Source organism: Myotis myotis, unplaced genomic scaffold, assembly GCF_014108235.1.
Source record: "Myotis myotis isolate mMyoMyo1 unplaced genomic scaffold, mMyoMyo1.p scaffold_m19_p_7, whole genome shotgun sequence".
NCBI lineage: Eukaryota > Metazoa > Chordata > Mammalia > Chiroptera > Vespertilionidae > Myotis > Myotis myotis.
The window spans coordinates 79,312,094-79,328,400 of record NW_023416379.1 but is presented as its reverse complement, the minus strand read 5'-3'; positions in this window follow the sequence as shown (position 1 = coordinate 79,328,400).

Here is a 16,307-nt window from a genome sequence, read left to right as displayed (position 1 = left end):
CCTGAGAGCCGTTTTCAAGCTGGAGGGCAACTTAAGATCCCAGCCTCTCCTTTTTTTCTTTTTTTTTTTAATTCTGGGATTTATTTACCTTCTATAGCTGTCACTGGAGCTGAGAGCCTGGCTCCAGCTCTGAGGGCTGAAAGCAGGTTTCTGGGTCTGTTTGGCTTCTATAATTGAAATATTGTTGCCATCACAGCAGCTCTAAGCTCTGAGGCCAACGCTGGCTGAAAGCAGGTCTCTGGAGCTTGTTTAGCTTCTATAATTGCAACATAGTTGCTTAGAGTGCAGCTCAGAGGCTGGCAGGGGCAGGCCGGGAACGTTGGCTTCCTCTGTCACTGGAGCAAGCAAGCCTCCTCTTCGCTTCAGCTGCGTGGCTGCCGGCCACCATCTTGGTTGGCAGTTAATTTGCATATCCTGCTGATTAGCCAGTGGGAAGGGTGTCGGGGTTATGGTCAATTTGCATGTTTCTCTTTTATTAGATAGGATTCTTCTGAGCTTTGTGAAGTTAAAAACTAATTTTAAAATTCTAGAGGTAGAATTAGATTCTTCTTTTTTAAACAAGTAGACTGGTATGGCAGAAATATCAGATTCACCCCGTATAATACTGCTGTTGCCCTTGCAGCCAGCAAGAGAGGGAGAGGGTGAAGTTTCATCCATCATTACTCCTGGCAGAGCACGGCATTCTGGATGTGGAGAAGGGCTGCTGAGTGTGATTCTAGTAGCTGTTGGGACCACAAAAATGCAACTGCAATTGTGCCAGCAGGATCCAGGAGGTGGATCTGCAGTGGCACAGTCAGGAGGGCTTTGCCTGTAACATCGAGGGCCTTTAGGGTGGCTAATGGGAGAAGAAAAGAAGGCTTTCTGTTTTATGGGGCCATTTATGAGTCTCAGGAAGGAGTGCCTAGTCTTTCACTGGCTAAGATACCTGTTCACAAGTAACGTTGTCATCCTTTCAAATAATAACACTAAAATAACAAGTACTCATTTATACCTAATATCAAACTACTGTGCTACTCATTGAAAAAACTTGCTTCCTCTTGCTTTTTCTTTAAGACTTAAAGGTGACAACTAATTTAGAGGAAAGTCTGGTGCTCAAGGGGGAAATATCTCTTTAATGGGTGACAGTTGATTGGAAGGATCATTCTATACAAAGAGATTTTTTCTATAGACCCCTACTTTGTCTATGCATACATTCCCAAAGTTGACGTCCATTCAGAACATATTTACAATATTATGCTAATCTAGCTATTGTTCACTCTACATTACTGTCATGTCCTCTTCTCCTTTTGCCCCTTGGCCAGCCAGGATCCTAAGGTTAGGCCAAAGGAATTCCTTTTACTTATACTCTTTCAAATGCTCCAATCCTGTCACATTTTAGTCTGTTTCACATTTACACTCTAACTTTTTTGAATGGTTTTCTTTTTCTGGAGATACTAGAAGAAAAAAATGTTGCCTTCTGTACTAGATCATACCTTGCAGCTTGTTGCTCATTCCATCTACTGAATGGGATCCATACCTTTCTCTTGCTTGTAAAGTTGTCAGCCGGGGAGCCCATTGAGTATCTGTTCCAATTAGAGCAATTGCTTTTGGTTTGTCCACACTGCTGTCAATCTCTGACTCATTTTTATTGGTGTCTTGAGTTATTTCCAGGGATTGTTATAACACCAGGCTTTTTTTATTTCTTGGATTTCACTCTTACTTTGTTGGAGCATGTCTTCAAGTTACATCTTCAAAAAGACTGTTTAGCAGATAAACTTTTTTTTCATTCAGAGATGTCTTGCCCAGCCCACGTGGCTCAGTGGTTGCATCAACCTATGAACCAGGAGGTCACAATTTACTAGTAACTCCTGATCATGGCACATGCCTGGGGTTGGGGTTGCGGGAAGCAACTGATTAATGATTCTCTTTCATCATTGATTTCTCTCTCTCCCTCTCTGAAATAAATAAAAATTAAAAAAAGAGAGAGATGTCTTTATTTTCCTATTACAATTGACTGATAATTTAAAGAAATGTAAAATAATAGGTTCAAAATAAAGAGTCCTAAAACTCTGAAGGGGCCAGGCTTCTACCACCTCTTTCTGCATATATTGTAGGCCATGGTCCTCCCTGGTTTTCTGCAAAAAAATGCTTCCATATACTATCTGTCTTCAAGGAATTTGTGGAGATCTCTCTCTCTCTCTCTCTCTCTCTCTCTCTCTCTCTCTCTCTCTCTCTTGTCTTTTTGTTTTACTGTTAGGGATTTATTCCCTTTTTAAAAAAACAAAACTTTTATCTTTTATTACCAATTTAACTATTTAACTTCAACCCTGAAAGAAGAGGAGACAAACTTCTACATTTTACTTGTGCTCAATCCATCATTTTGAAAAAACAAACAAAATCTTGGCCTTCACCTGTAAAAGTGCAAATACCTTTGGGGTAAGGGTTAAAGGGGTAGCTAACCTTATTATGTGGTGTGCATTCCAATAACTAAATTATTCTGAACAGCTTGAGAGAACAGTGAGTGCATCAGGGCTTGTACGGGATATATAAACAAGTCTTCACACTATCTCTTTGCTTTGGAACTGAAAGGCTAACAGTGGTGGTAAGTAGAGTTTAATCCTAGCTCAGGGACAATTACTTCAGTGCTGTAAATCCTGTTTACAAGTTACTATTGATTTCTGTTGTCAACAGTGTCACAAATATATCTATGTATATTAGATCTATATAGATATAGCTAGATATATGTGCCATACATTCAAACATATATATACACATGTATATACACATATACATATATACACATATAACTATATGTTTAAGCCTTAACTGGTTTCATTTCTGACATATTTCCTAATTTCCTAACCCTCATAATAGAACGTCTGGGTATTTGGATAATGTAAACCTTGGCAAATGCCCCTCACAGAAAAATTTAGGTCATGTGCCCATGTGACCTTTGATGCAACCAGTTTCTCTGGATCCTTTAACACTTGAAAATATTCAAACTTCTTTTCTCACGAAATTGTGGCCACTTTGCTGCTTAGTCTGTACCCCCCCCCCCAACTTTAACGTGTCCTAAAAACCAAATATCGCCTTCTGAAGTTGATTTTATCATGTAGATCTTCAGGCTGAGTAGATTGTCATTTGAGGCCAGAGTTCTTTTAGCTACAAACCATCTAATCCTGAAAGTGTTTCAGAGAATTTTGGCTCTGAGAATATGTAGGTGAACCTGGCTATTGGCTCTGGTGGATCAAGGCCACTAAGGGAAGAGACCATTTTCTCAGAATATCTCACCCCTTACTAAATCTTCACTTTGTCTCATTGTATTAAATTCCAATTGATTATTCATATTTAAATTGGCTTAAATGTCTACTTTCCTTTCCTTCCATCTACCTTAGGATTAAAAAATTTAAGTTTGAGGATAGGTAGAGGGAGAGAGCAATGAGAAAGGAGGCTCTGAGGTGTGTGGGGGCAGGAGTGAGCTGCCTGAGACTTAGGGAGATGGTGCCTTAAGACAGCATGGCCTACTCCAAGGTCATGTCCTAGTATGCAAGCATCTTGGCCTCTGAGAACAGCGGAATGAGTCTACCCCACTGACTGGTTTCTGGCAGCTTGCTCCTTTGTTGTGATGACAGAGCAACATACTCATTTCCCCCAAAGTTTACTGCTCTGCGTTGAGGACCTGTAACCAATTCCCAAAGTATCCTGGCCTCTTAGGCCAATGCAATTCCAACCATATCCATGCTGAGAATTCCCTCCTCAGTTTCCTCACAGCTGGAGCCATATTTGATCAAGTGTGGACTCACTGGACTGTGCACTCCAATTTCCCTGCAAGAAAGATAATGAGAAAAGGAAATGCCTACAGGGGAAGGAGGATAGAGGTGGTTTTGGACTTCTTCCTAAAAATATGAGGCAATATTTATCTTCTAGTCCTCAGTTTGATGCTACCTGGGGGAGTCAGACTCTGTATCCTTGCTTAAGAAACCCTGCTTTCCCCCCTCCCTATTAGAATTAAGGACAAGGATATTTTTTGTGTTTCATGTGTTTAGATAGTTGCAAAGTGAGTGTATTCCTGGGTCAGGCTAGCTAATTTGGCCTCCTGAAGCAGTAGAAATTTGGAGCCAGAGCCCTGAAATAATACACCGCGAGTATCTATGAAAGGATTGAGTTATGTATCTCTTACAAGTAATTTTTAGTTAGCTTTTTCTAATCAGTGGGTGGTATTATTTTGACTACATTAATAATTCATGCCTTATTCTAGAAAATGAAAAGATTCACATTTGGGATTGGTCAGAAGAAGTAATTTGGTGTTTTTGCATATGCAGAGTAAATTTGGGTAAAGAATGAAAAGGGATTAAGGTTTACTAAACATGTTTATATGCAGGTATTCTTTATACATTTTCTTATTTTATTCTTTACTTCAACAGCAACAATAACATTTCTTTGACAAAAGTATCATTAATATATTTTATAGTTAAGCAAATTGACTTTCAATGAGTTGAAATAAATTGCTCAAGGTCACTCAGATTGTAAAGGTTGAGTTGCATTCAAATTCAGATTTTTGTGACGTCAAATCTAGGCTTTTTCTCTTGCCCCATAGTGTCTCTTAAAATGATGCTGAAAAGTCTGTCTCCACAAAAATAACTTTGCCACTGATCTGCCACAGGGCCTGAAATTGCCCTCACTGAAGTCACTGAAAGACATCATTTCTAGAAAGCACTTATTAAAATGTAACTGTGCCACCCAAAGCAAGCACAGTGTGGGAATCAGGGAAATCAGCCCACACCCTGCCCCAGCCCCTTACCATAGTTTAATGATAGACTCAATATTAGAGCACAAAGGGGCTTTGGGAGGATTCAGCTCACCCTCTTCTTTTTATAAATGATGAAACTGAGATGCAGAAAGGCTAAGTAAACTTCTCCAAATTATATAACTTGTGTGGTTAGTTATATCAGAAAACAGGGCCCTAGGGGATGACACAGAAGAAAATAGATTTAGGGAGTGAGGAAGGCATAGACATGTTCAATGTTTGGGGTGCTCTTAATGGAAAGTATTATATAAATAGAACATTGAGGCAGCACAGATGTCCATGGGTCCACTGCCCTGAGGACCTGAGGTGGAGGGAGCCCCAGAAAGTAGGAGGATACCTATCACGGGGAGGTGGACATTGCAATTTTGCCAAGGACCAGTCCTGTTAGAAGCCTTGAATCATTAGAAATGTTTGGGAAGGTATTTACCATTGTTGTTCTTTTTTGAACACCTTCAATCACTCCTATCTGTATTTGATCAACTCCTAATTGATGAAAGACTCAAAGTCAAACAGTACTCTGTGAGAACAGTATCTGCAGTTTATGCACAGTTTGTAGGCCAAAGCTCCAAAGTGCCTGACACCTGAAAGTGGAACATAAAAAAGCAATAGGTTAAATTTTGAATCCCACCAAATATTTGGGATGTCAGGTGACTTCACTGGGCATCCACATAGATAGCTTCCATTTAATGGTAAAATAGCACCAGATATTAGACCTCAGTCCTTGAGTTTTGGCTGAGAAAGAGCCAAGACTCAAATACAAACAAAAGTTTATTTAGAAAGTCACAGAGATAGAAAAAGTGAGCCATAGAAGAAGTGAGCCAGCTGGGCTGTGTAAGCTCAGGAAACAAGATACAGAGGCAAAAGAAGGGCCCTTGAAGCAAAGGTATGCGCCCTGAGGAAAGAAGCGGGGGTGGGGGTGGGGGTGGGGGAAGGCCCAGGCCTTCTCTAGAGAGAACCTAGCTGAGTCCTTTGTCTTGAGGGTTCTTATCTGGAAGACCTTGGAGGATCTCATAGAATATTCATCAGCTTTCCAGGTGTGTCCTTTCAGGGTGGTCTTCTCTACCGATTGGTCAGTGCTAGGATGAGGTCATTATTCATTACATCATGCTGTCAGCCATGGTTTTGCTCCCCTGTGGCCTTGCTACTTCTCTGGGCCTGGAGCTGAAACACAACTGAGGCCTACATGTTATCTGTAATTTGATCAAAACTCTTTCTCTGTGGTCAACAGACCAGAGGCTTTGTTAAGATTATTTGATGCAGGGCCAGAACCTCATTGTCCTGAGGGCTTAATGCTTTAGGGAGTGGTGTGAGGGCTTGTATGGGAGTCATATGAGGCTATTCTCTGTCCCCCTTGTTTCTCCTCAATGGGGGTCTACTGGATGACTAGCGACATGCCAGGGGAGGAGAGGTCAGAGCAGGGTCTGAACCGTATGACCAGTGATGTGCAAGGGGAGGAAAGGTCACCCTAAGGGCAAGGTCCCAACCTACAATTGTCCATTAATAGATATCCAGAGCTTTCCACCTGGTGACCCTCTGTACCTGGGTTGTTGGTCCTGTTCTGCTCATGTCTGTCTAACTGCCTCCTGTTTCATAACCTCTCTGATGCTGATCAATGGTACCACAGGGGGAAATGACAAGTCTTGCAAATGTGATGGCATTCTGGCTGGAGGGGTCTGGTTTTAGTATTCATTTCATATGAGGAAAGCCTTTTACCTCAAGCTTAAGAAAAGAGCAATTCTGGTTCCTGAAAGAGAGAAATGTTACCCTGCTCGCCTCAGCCTAGGAAATAGCCCCACTGGCAAACTTGGCAGCTGTTCTGAGGAGAGTTGTGTGGCTAGCTCTTCAGGCTAGAAGTATAATGCTAACTGCATAATGATGTCTGAGAAAATCAAAGACCAAAGGAACGATTACAGTTTGGTAGAAACAAATATTCAACCAAGCCCAACTTTTGGGTAATTTTTGAAAGGATGCCCTTGGGTCTTGGGGAGACATAATGGTTATAGATTCTGTAGGAAAATCATAATCATGAGAGCATTCAAAGCATCCGATAACCTGTGGTTAAGCTTGTGTGTGTAATTGTGATTAGCTGGTCTAGGGCGGGCACTTGGAGATCAGGAAGCCAACAAGAGCGTGTCCAAGTATAGCAGTAGAAGTGAGGCATGGGTGTTTGCTTGGACAGAGCACAGAACAGAGAAAGAAAGGCCTTGTTTCTAGCCCCTCTGTAGAAACACCTACCGTTGTCTCCACCATTCACTGGCCACTTGTTTTTGAAAAAGCACCTAGCTTTTGGACCTCAGTTTCCTTTCTCATAAAACTAAAAGTTTTGATTAGATGATTTTAAAGGTCCTCTCAGCTATAACATTGCATAATCCAGCTGAAAACACATTCTAGGTCTTTGGAGTATTTGTGTAGTTCTACTAGCACCCCCCTCCCACCCCCATCCTTCAGATGGTTGAGTATCTACTAGAGGCTCAATTTGGTTGGTAGTGGGACACCAGCAAAGAATAACAAGTTCTGGTTCCTGCCCTTAAGAAACTATTAATTCAATGGTGTTACTTTTCTGAAATATATGTGAAAATCAATAACAAAAGAATATTATTCACTGTGCTGTGCATGATAAGAGATGAAAAGGAAAATGAGGTACTATATGGGCTCTTGAATTTAGGAGTCTAAAGCAATACATGTGAAACAATTAGAAGACAATGAAGGGATAAAGTTTTGCATGCACTGGATTCATAATGTGGGCCCAGAATTCAGAGCAAGCATACTGGGGAGAGAGAGACTTGGTGGGACCTTGGAGCGGTGCTGGGATCGAATCGACAGAGAAGAGAGACAAGGAAATGCCAGCTGGGGGAAATGGTATAATAATTAATAGGAAAAATATTCAGAGTTTTTCTCAGAAGCACTGAGAGCTTCAGCTGTCCTCAGCCAAATGTTAACCCAGATGGTATATCCAAATTTCATAATTAACAGTTCACCCAGTCACCACAGGTGCTTAAGTACAGTCTCATGTTATTTATTTGTGGGGCCAATGCAGAAGAAGGAAAAAACCTAGGAGTGAGGAAGGAGGGTGTGTGGGGGTGATACCTGGAGGCAATTTTCCAAGATGGGTCAGTTTGATTAGTTTCTGTTGGGTCATTGTTTCTGAAACTGCATGTAGGTTTCATCTCTGTGTGCAGAAAAGGTATCCATTTTTTTAAGGAAGCCACAGATGGTGCTCTCAAAGCCAGCACGTGCATATATACAAGGGCACAGTGCCTGGCACAGTACTCTCCCTTATTTCCCTTGGCTGTTGAGATGGGGGAAGAGAAGGTGGGGACTAATAACAATGAATCAACATTTCTGTTGAAAGCACACGTTTGAGTAGATCTTGTATTGCTGATGGACATTGGGAGGGAAGTAAATGGTTGAGGTACCCTTAAAAGTGTCCAGACACAGAGTGGGAACCACACTGTGTTACCCATGAGACTGAGTTCCCGCTTCCTAACGTGTTTCTCCCTGTACTAGCCCTTTCCTCAGAGGCACACAGATGGCTGCTGCCTGAAAGGCCACAAACAGAATTGCAAAATGAGCAGTTTATCATTTTCAGTTCCTTTTCCTCCTTTCTGGCCCTCTCCCACCTCCCATGAGGGAAGGTAAAACTTGGGCGATCCATTCCATCCTTGGAGTTCTGTGTTTAAACATTTCCCTGCTTACGAAGTAAGATGGTGGCATTGGGTTCCAATCCCCCAGGTTTTAGATTATATTTTCTCCAGATATGTGGTGTGTGGTTGGCCCTTGTCCAATCTGAAGGTTTCTTAACGTTACCTGATGATACTGTTGGGAAAAGAGGACTGTGTTCTTGATGTCTTGCTACATATTGTAGTCTTCCCATCTGCCAGCCCCTGCCACACAGCTGTCCACATTGACTGTGCATGGCCAAGTCACTGACCTTGTAAAGGAAAGCTGAGATTCCTTCTGAATGAAATAAAGAGGCTTCTTACTTCTTTATTCCTACACAGTTCACTGATTTAAAATGATTTGTCCAAACACCCAGCACACTGGGCCTACACTTGAACTAGAATATTGGTCTCCTGGTACTCTTCAAATCCACGGATTTCTACTCCTCCAGAATTGTTGTTCCTTCATGAGAGGCAATATAATACATTAAATACCGATTAAAAGGGTGGGGTCGAGCCCACTCCAGAGATAGCTTTCCTCTTCATGTATGCATGCTCAGGACTGAGGGGTGGTCTCAGGGCTGTTTAGTTGTGTGTGTGTGTGTGTGTGTGTGTGTGTGTGTGTACATGTGTACATAGAGTTGCCAGTGTGAGGGTTGCTGGTGTATAAACAGAGCTGGAGGGCAGTGTACTAGGGACTTCCACTTGCTCATGCTGTAGTCTACAAATGTTAGGAGTGGGACTCCTTTAGGAATGTTTGCTTTAAAGATCATTCTGGCTGCTGCGTGAGGGATGGACTGTAGGGAATAGAGCCAATGAGAAGGAAGATGTACCTATATCCAGGTGAAAACCATCAATGTCTGAACCAAGGCCAGGGTTTTGGGAAAGGACTAGAAAGGGTTGGATTTGAGACCTTTTGTAGAGGTGGGAAGATCCACAGGACTTTGTGGCCAACTAGAATCAGCCTGAGAGAAGAACTGAGGATGGTTTCCATGTGGGTAGGACAGTTGTGCCAGGCCCTGAGAGGGTGCCCAGAAGGAGGTGCATTCAGTGTGAGTGGGGAGAATAATGAGTTTAGTTTGGCGCATGCTGAGTTTGCAGTGCTCTTGGACAATCCAATAGAAATGCCTGCTAGGGTTGGCTATAATAACAATAATGACTATTGCATACATAATATTTATTGAAATCTATATCTGTAAGCTGGGGTTTCTCAGTCTCAGCACTGGTGACATGTTGGACCAGATAACTCCTTGTGGGGGCTGTCATAGTGCTTTACAGGATGTTGAGTAGAGCATCCCTGGTCTGCTACTATGCACAGAAGCAGCTCATCTGCAAAAGAAACAAGCAGGTTGCAAATATTACCTTTGAACTTGATAAGTAGATCCTTCAACAGTCATTTCCTCTCCCTTCAGAAATAGTATTTCTAATGAGCAAGCAGAGAAAGGGGGCCTTTCTCTCCGTAATCTTATTGATTACTGAGTGCTTTCATCTCTTGCTGGTTCTATCATGTCAGGGATTGGAGGGTGGCTTGTTCTGGGACATGGAACACCCATCCATTTTACTGAGCAGGAATTAAAGAGTCCTGAGGAGTAACTGCCGAAGGCCAAAGTACTTCCTGGCTGTGGTTCCCAAACTTGGCTGGTCATTTGGATCACCTGGGAGAACTTCTAAAAATCTAGGTTCTTGGCCCTCCCCTTGGGGAGTCTAACTTAGTAGGTCTGAGCCCTACATTCTGGTTTATAAAAACCATCACATTTGGGATGATTGTGAGGAAATGCTGGGATAAAGCTTTCCTCTGTAGTAACAGTCTATACGCTTTTTTTCCAATGAAGGGCCAGATAGTAAATATTTTAGGCTTTTCAGGCCACACCATGTCTGCTGCAACTACCTGCTGTTATAGTGTGAAAACCGTCATAGACACTAAGTAAATGAATGAGTGAGGCTGTGCTCAGATAAAACAACACTGACGTTAGGATTTCATATACTCCTCATGTGTCACAAAATATTATCTTTCTTCCCCCCCTCCTTCCTCCACTCCTCAACCATTTAAAACTGTAAGCCATTCTTAGCTTGCAGGCAGTGGACCATATTTGGCCCTTGGGCCATAGCTGGCCAACTCATGAGCTAGAACCCTTGGATACTTAACTGCAAACATTGACGAAATGCTGACTAACATAGCTTAGAATATCAGCTTAGAATCCTTGACTGTTTTCCAGCATCATGACCTTGGGTAAATTAGTTCACTTCCCTGAGCCTTATGCGTCTTATCTATAAATGGAATAATTATTCATATAATTTCTGGGTTGTTGTGAAGATTAAATGAGATATTATGTATAGATTCCAGTGCAGTGCCTGGTAATTTATAAGTGCTCAGTAAGTGTCAATTTATTATAAGGTACTATGATTAGTACCTCAGAGATTGAACAAACAGATAAAGCCAGTTTCTCCACCTTAAAAGAACCAACACACTAACCAGCAGGACAAGACATGCATACAAACCATTCTTTTATGACAATATAAATTCCTTTGGAGCTGATACACATACACTTTGTCTGTAGACATTGAGGAGAGTGTTGTGGGCATAATGCTGGGGAGGCAGGCCTGTAATCTTGCTTTGCATCCCTGTACTTCTCTCTTCCTCTGGAAACACATTCCTGTCAATCTCAGATTATGGAATTCAGCAGTTAGAAGAGAGCCTTGTGCAAACACAGAACAAGTTGAGTAGGGTTTCTAGCTCCCCACACTTGTTTTATTGACTTGCATGTTTAATTCATTGTGAACTATCAAGAAAATAAGCACAGAGTCTGTCCTTAGGATATAATTGATGCATACTTCTGGAGTTCCCTGAGTCATTGACAAAAATGGAGGAGGGAAAAGCTTTTAAATTAGCCAGATTATTTTTGCACTATTTGGTGGAGTTTCTTTGAAAACAAAACAAAAGCTTTATATCTTCACTGTAAGATTAAAAAATATACTGGAAAGCACAGAGTAAAAGATAAATAACTTTTATTCTCAATATTTTTGCTGTCACCATTGTTAATATACTTGCATCTACTCCCAATCTTTTTGGGATTATGTGTTGATATATATCATGATATGTATAGATATCTTGTATTTTTTATAAGACTGGGATTACACTGTATAAATTATTTTAAAATCTTTCTTCAATTTAATAGTATTGCATATACAATTTATCATATCATTAACCATTATTCATCAGTATCCCTATAAAGCTAGTCAATGTGTAATTATTTCCATATACCTAAGAAATGAAAATCACCACAGGTAAAAGGGTATTTCGGTAGTCACAGAGGGATGCCACTCAGAGCTCCCTCTAAGAGCTGTTGTGAGGAGTGTAGGTGGCTGACAGCCCCCAGCTGCCACACTTTCAGGACCTGCCCTGGTTCATGCTGAGGCCACATGACTGCACTGAACATGAACGGGGTTTGGAGCGAGGCTCTTTCTGCCTGATGTAGGCGCACTAACAGGGACTCATTGCTCTGTGGTGCCCCACTGGCCTGGCTGGGACTTTCTCAGGGCTGCACTGCGCTCTCAGGTGCCTCCTGCCCTAACCTCCTTTTTCTCCTTTCATAGGTGTCAAACCCACACCACAGTCTCTCCCTGCCCACTCCCAATCTCTCTTTTATTGTGCATAGATGTTTTCCCCAATACACCTCTTGTACTTCTAATCTCATTTTGGCAGCTTCTTTCTGGACAACTCAAATCAATATAAGTATTTAAGTCTAAGTCTGCTTACTACCTGCCTCTTAGCCAGTCAATGCCCTTCTTCAAAGGTAAAACCTGCTATTGCTGTAAGTTTTCTTCCAGAGTACTTTATTCATATACAATTATTATATTTCTTTGTGAATGCCGCATCCATTTGCAGCTAGGGTTCAAGGTCTGGAGAAGGGGCTGCACACAAACGGATACACTAGACAAGAAATAAAAATTTAGAAGGCATGGGGAGCCAGGTGGATAACTTCCCTCTAGTGGAGAAGCTCTCTGACTTCTCGGTCTCTTTTGCTTTTATTCACATGAATACACATTTGTCCTTTAGCAAAGCAAACAGGCATATCAATGGTAAAGTTTGGTAAACAGTAAAAGGATTATCAGGTTAGGGGATTGCCTTCAGCCATTTAGCCAGCAGCAAGGTAATATAATGCTGATTTTCAGCCCTGCTGAATATCAAAGTCCACTAGCTTTCTAATGGACTGCTCGCATTTTATGTTAACTACTGTTGGTCTTTGCCTCTAGCATTTCTCCTTTTGCCTTTCCTCCTATTCTATATTTCTTCTCTTTTTCCTTCTCAATAAGATTGGTAGCACCCAGTACATATTGTCCTGTCTATTGCTTTTTCTTTTTTTAAAAAAATATATTTATTATTTTTTAAATTTCTTTATTGATTATGGTATTACATATATGTCCTTATCTCCCCATTGCCCCCCGCCCCCCACTCATGCCCTCACCTCCCTGTTGTCTGTGTCCATTGGTTAGGCTTATATGCATGCATATAAATCCTTTGGTTGATATCTCCCCCTTACCTCCACCCTCCCCTACCTTCCCTCTGAGGTTTGACAGTCTGATCGATGCTTCTCTGTCTCTGGATCTGTTTTTGTCTATGGCCATACTACCCTGAACGTGCCCGATTCTGCCTGTTGCTTTTTCACTTAACATATCTTGGAAACAGGTCTTACTCTATTAACACATACAGAATTGCATTATCTTTTTTCTTTTTGCCTGAATAGTGTTTAATTTTCTGATGTATTGTAATTAATTTAGCCTATCCTTGACTATCAGCTTATTTCAACACTTTCTATTCAAGGCAGTGCTGCCAGGAATATCTGTATCTAAATATTTTTATACCCATGTGAGAGTTTATCTTTAGGAAACAAATTCCAAATTTCTGGATCAATGGGTATGCCTACTGTGATTTTGATACATATTATCAAATGCCCCTCGATGGTGAATACACTGATCTTTATTCCCAGGCATTTTGGCAGCTATAGCATCACAATATCAACATAAAAGTTTTAGAATTGAAGTAGTATCATTAAGCTCTTCTCTAGTGGTTTGTCTTTAAGTTTCTTATATTTGTATATTTTCATGACTGCTTTTTTTTGAAAATTTTTGTGTGTGTGGAGGTTTTGTGTACAGTAAAGGAAGTTTATATTATTATTTTTGTAAGTTAGAAAATTTGGATGGGAATTCTATATCATTTAACAGGGAATGATAACCACTCATGTAGATAGAGGCCATATGTAGCTATTAAACATTAGAATAAATTAGAAGGATACCAGTAGGAGTTTATATCTTCAGGAAAAATTATTTATGTATTAGGAAGAACACAGAATAGAAGTCAGAAAACTTGTTCTGTTCCTTTTTTGTCTTTTCTTCTATGGCATCTAAATTTGCTCTGCCCACTTACCTTCTTATCTGGATGGAATATGAAAGCAAATGGAATGCATAATTCATATGATCAATTTATTATTAATAAGGGTAAGATATCATTTGGGAGTGTCAAATATCAGTGACATTCATTATATATATATTGAATGGACAATATAATATATTGTCCAATGTCTATGCTACTCAGTTGTTCAGTGTGCTGCATCTGATTGTTACCTCCTTTGGCCAAGTCTTAGGCAAAATGGTGAACCATGTAAACTGTCCTGGGATTCATTCCATTGTTTTTTCATCACCTCCACCAAATCTTATGATAGGGTGGCCTTCCCAGCTGCTCACAGCTATGCATCCCTCCCCAGAAAACAATGTTTTACCCCAAGCCATGCAATTTGTTTTAATATTTTCTCTCCATCTTTCTCCTATTAGAGCAGTGGTTCTCAACCTTGGCTGCACATTAGAATCACCTGGGAATCTTTTTAAAATCCTGATTTCTGGGCCTCATCCTCCGGAAATTCTGTTTCTTTGTTATGGGGTGGGGCCACAACATTAGTAACAAAGAAGCAGAATTTCCGGAGGATGAGGCCCAGAAATCAGGATTTTAAAAAGATTCCCAGGTGATTCTAATGTGCAGCCAAGGTTGAGAACCACTGTATTAGAGGAAAGTAGCAAAGAAATTTGTTCACATTAGACTATAGTTTTATTTATCTTTATGAAAAGCAAATGGTTGGGCTAGATCTAATGCCTATTGTAGAGATGAAAAAGACAAAATCCAAAGGCTTAGAAGTACAATACACCTGTATGGCACCCCTTTTCTCCATCTGCAGTCAATTTTACCTCATTAACCTCATTTGAATTCATCCCATTTTATACAGGTCCACTGCCATAACTTAATGTCCTCCAACTCTTACCTGGATAACCACCCCAGCCTCCTGAAATAAAAAAATCTGACCATGTCTCTTAAAATCATTTGATAGCTCCATTTAATGTGGCATAAAAGCATCTTCATGTTCACACATCCCCTTACCCTGCAGCTTCACCCATTCTCATTTCCCACTCTCAGTCTAAATCTACACATAAGACCTTTGGATAGATCATTTGCCTCCCTACTTCTTTGTTTTGTAAAGGTTTAATCTGAGAAATGTTGGCTTTTATTTTTATTTCTTCTCTCTGCTTGATGATTATTTCGTAACTTCTCCTTTTTGACTTGGTTGCTACAGGCTTGAAACCCAATTTGTGGTCTTCATCTTATAAATACATAACATTTAATAGCATGCATTTAATTTCACTCCTTGGTCCCACTTGTTTTTCCCACTCTTTTTACTTCCTCCCAACTCTTAAAAAACACACACACCACACAAGTTTATGTTGCATTTCTATTACTTTTGGCATTGTATGTACCTTTGAAAGTTTCCTTAAATCCTTTCTGGACCAACCAACCAAGTACAAATAAATAAATAAATATCTGCCCCTACTTATCCTTCAAAATCCAGCCTAAAAATCTCCTCCTTTGTCTTCTTGGTTTAGCTCTCTGTCCTCTATGATCCCCTATCACTTTGAGTTACTAATATAACTCTAAGCAATCCATATTATAACTGTCTGTTCTCTATAATATATTGTAACTGTCTGTTTCTCCACCAAACTGAACTTTTCCATGAGGGTATGTTGTCTTTTATTAGTGTATTTCCAGCTTCTAGGACAGTGTCTGCACATGTGATAAAGTGTTCACTGAATAAATGGATAAATAATTGTACATACCAAAGAATATAGAACTTTTATTTTAATTGGTAAAGGTTTTTATATTATTATTAACAGAACATAGAACCTCTGGTGATCAGGCCAACTCTACTTCTAGGGACCTATTAGAGAATATGGTTACCTTCCTGAACATTAATATACTACTTTCTTGATTGTTCTCTTTGAAAATATAGGACAATTTTTCTTTGCTCAGTTCTAGAGCTGATATTTTCAAGGTAACTATCTCTAGTTAATCACAGTATGTTTGGTGAAAAGAGTGCCAAGAACACAAGAAATGTTTGCTTAATTTGTTGGTCTTTAAAGTCTCCCCTGAACAGAGAAATAACTTAGTTCCCGGGAGGAAGACGATGGCCCCTTTGAGCAAGATCTGAAGATTGGAAGAGAAAGTGGAGAAAGAAATGGGCAAGCACAAGGAAATGTGTTCTCACCGAAAGGAAAACCTAGCATTTCCCCTCTCCCCCACTACTAAGTTCCTAATTGTTGATGTTAGTAATTAAAAGGCTTACAGTCTCAGTGTTGGTCTTCTTGAAGCTCCCAGGATAGGCGTGTAAACAATAAGACATGCTGCTCTGTCCATTGGCAGCATAGTGAGTTGGCCATTTGGTGATAATTTTCCAGTGATTTGTTAGTTGAGCTCTTGCCATGAGCTCCAGCAAGTCTTACATGAGTCTGTTGGGTTTCTTTTCTGCAGAACCGAGCAACAG